This window comes from Amborella trichopoda, chromosome 4 (genome assembly GCF_054954075.1).
Source record: "Amborella trichopoda isolate Santa Cruz 75 chromosome 4, AtrichopodaSantaCruz75HAP2 v2.0, whole genome shotgun sequence".
Lineage (NCBI taxonomy): Eukaryota > Viridiplantae > Streptophyta > Magnoliopsida > Amborellales > Amborellaceae > Amborella > Amborella trichopoda.
In genome coordinates this window covers 30,410,467-30,414,107 of record NC_142339.1, presented here as the reverse complement: position 1 = coordinate 30,414,107, position 3,641 = coordinate 30,410,467, and positions in this window count along the sequence as shown.

The following is a 3,641-nucleotide window of genomic DNA, read 5'->3' as shown; positions in this document are numbered from 1 at the left end:
AGATTTACAAATATATATGATATTGATCATACCAAAAAGGTTCCCAAAAGATAAAAGAAAAGAGATATATTTGATAAACATAAAAAGATAAAAAGTGTATCCCCTCTCTCTCTCTCTCTCTCTCTCCTCCCCTAAATATGGGTGTGCCTCTCTTTCTTAAATTTTGTTCTCCTACGTTGTGTATGTAAAGAGGGATACATATCTTTCTCTCTCTACCTAAAGATGGAAAATGTATCCTACAATCTTTATAGTATTAACATCCCTTCTTATTTTCTCAACACGTATCCACTCCTTAACTATAACTTAATAATGTAGTATAGATATTGTTGTAGAGCTAAATTTAATGAAGATGAGATATTATCTTGGATCAAGGTAACACATATACTTGTAATAACTATTATATTATTTGTTAGTGCTAGTTCAAGACTTTCTTTTGGCAATTTGTCCCCAGAATGTCACCTTGATTTGATAATGCTTATGTAATTAATGAGATTTAACTATTTGAATTATAGAGTATTTTTAAAATAATAAAACATTATGTTAAAATAAAAAAGAGGGAAAATTTATGTTAATTATCATCCATAACTATTGATTAGCATGACATTGTCCTTTCTCTACTGAAAATTTATGAGAGACCCAAGTTGAAACTCCAAGTTTGTATTATTAGTTAAAAAAGAAGAAGGAATATTATATTGTAGTTAAATAGTTGGATTGAGTTATTCTAAATGTTTTTCACCGTTGCATGGTTTTGTATCAATGAAGGATAATGCCTATTAAATCAGTAGAAATGTGTAGGACTTTTTATATCGAATCCTAATATCATAGTCTAGTTCATGGAACTCATATTCATTTGGAACCACTTGATATTCCTTGTTTCTCTTTTCCAACTCAATATTAGTTATGTCAAAAGATATTCTACTACTTCGAGAGTATACTGTCCATTTACTCACTCGGGTAAAACCCCAACTACGATTAGTTTTGGTATCTCAAATTTTGGGGTAATCCCTTCGACACATTGATTAACATCAATATTTTTTTTTTTCCTGATTGCACTTTTTATGCACTTGAAACAAATAATGTCTCAAAATTGAATAGAAGCCATCCATTTTTTAGAGGGTGGGATCTAACGGTTAGAAAACTCAAATTTCATTTTTGTTTTTTTGTTTAATAATCATCTAGTGATTTTTTGTTTTTTTGTTTTAATAATCATAAGTGTAGAGACAAAGAGGTTAAAGTTGTTATCATATATAATTCCTTCAACTTCTACTCCTTGTGAATTACTAAATATGTAAATAACTAAAGCTATGATTGATTGCAAACAAATATACGAATATTTTTGAGTTTTGAGCGATTAAAAAAATTCTAATCCTAAAAGAAGAAAACCATGTTTAATAACCCACAATTGTATCTTAAAATATCGAGATGAAAGTCCAAAATCTGTATTTTCAAAAATTCAAAGAGAAATTGAATTTTGCACTATATAACTTCTCCATCAAAAATAATTAGCATGGTTTTTGCTCCATTTCTACATCTAAGTCTCACATGGGGCCTCTCTCTTAGCCAAGATGCCCCAACCTTTGTCCCACCGTTATTCATTCTCTCTCTCTCTCTCCATACACCCATTTTCTCTCTCTATAAACTCTCAACAAACCCAAAGGCTTTAATCTTCTGCCCACTTCCTCTCCTCTCTTTGTTGAAGCTTGAGCACTCTCTACCAGCCCTAAGGCTTTAATCTTTGCCCATTCCCTCACCCTCTCTCTTTGTTGAAGCTCGAGCTCTGAACTTTAATCGCGAATGGCAACCAAAAGCCCAAATGGTAGATTTTTTTTCAAGACTCGTGGCAATTGGAAGCAGCTTAGAAGATGTCGAGCGTTAACATGACCTATCCTAAAGACAAGTTTAAGACCCCAATATGATATTCCGAGCTTTAACATTAACTATTTTGGATCTCATGTTCACATTGCTATTTGGAGAAAGAGAGTGTACATGACTTGTGTTGGTTAATTTCGTGCTTTTCTTTCTTTGTGTTAAGGCATCATTTATACAAGTGGGCTTGATGTTGTTTAATGTAAATAGATCAAGCCTAAATATGGTCACCCTGGGAAAGGACAGAGAAGTTCTATTCAAGCTCTAATAGATTTGGGAAAATTTGACAATTTTTTTTTTTTTTGGCCAAGTCAAAATCTATGAAATTTTAATACACGTAGATAGCCAAACATACACAAGCTAACATGCATCAGGATATTATATATTTCGGATATATGAAATGCCAGCAATGCCTTTATTCAAAATTTTTAAACTCTAAATATTGAGATTCAATTTTGTCAAAAATACCCTAAAATAATAAATTGTAAATTCATTACAACAATATTGAACAGAAACCATGTGTATTTATTTTGTATGGAATACCTCATTATCTATAAAAAGCAGTGTTATGTGTTTATGTTTAGCTCCATTGGTAAGTTGTTTAGAATATGTCATTCCAAATAATAATTCTGCCTTCTATGTGATCATGTTTGGCGTACTCAAAGATGGTGACCTTACTTCTACAAGTAAAGGTTGCAATCTTATACAAATCGCATCTATGTTTATATGACACATTTGTTGCACAATTACATCGAATGGGAAACAAAAACTTAGATGGAGTTGATATGCCACTAGATGCATCATATTGGAAATAGTGACTTGATTAAATGATATCAAACAATATTTTAAAACTCGAATTAGTGGGGTAGATTATTTACCAACAAATGCACATCAAATCATTGGATTGGATCTGGATTGGTCTGAGTCAGTGATAAAAAAATATAAAAAAATTTAAAATAAAATTAAAATTAAAATAAAAGTTTATAGGGTGGGGATTTCGAAAGGACCTAAAAATATTCAATAAGCTTAGAAGACTAAAAAAAATTATAAGTGGTGTTTTAGGGAGGATACCTGGCCACGACCTATGTCATCCTTAAACATGTTCGGTCATGATCGATTCCCATCTAGATGAGAAATTGGCTTTTAAACATATCAAATTTGGAAAATGGTTTGATAGGGCTGCAACCCCATGAATATAAGTAAAGCCTCAACTCATAACTCACTGAAAATTACAATTCAATCATTAGAAAAACTTTATATCGATCGAATTGGCTTGAACATTATGGTTGTAAAAAAAAAAAAGAAAAAGATTTTAAGCTCTAAAACTAGTGTATATTATAACAAATTATCTAGGCAGTCCATTTCACCTTAAAAATAAGTGTTTATAAATCTGTAGCATCTGTACTATTTTTTGAGTTTCAAAATTTATTGTCGGTGTTGAAAATTGATTTTAGATTCATCATGTAGATTTCTATTGCCGAAAGTACTTTTAAAAGATTTGAGGTGAGCATTTATTTATAGGTTTGTATGTAATGAGATCATTTATTTTTGATATAAGGAGGTCACAATTAGTTATAACCATCCGATGTGAAATCTAATAGCTCGGATGTATCAAGCTTAAAAAAATATATTCTAAAGATTGAGTGTGGTCAATAAAATAAAAGTAACCATCCCATTTCACATTTAATTGGTAAAATTAAAGGTGACCACCGTGTGCCAAAGGATACTTTCCCTTATTTTATTTACACAAAGGCCGGGCCTTAATCATCGAATTT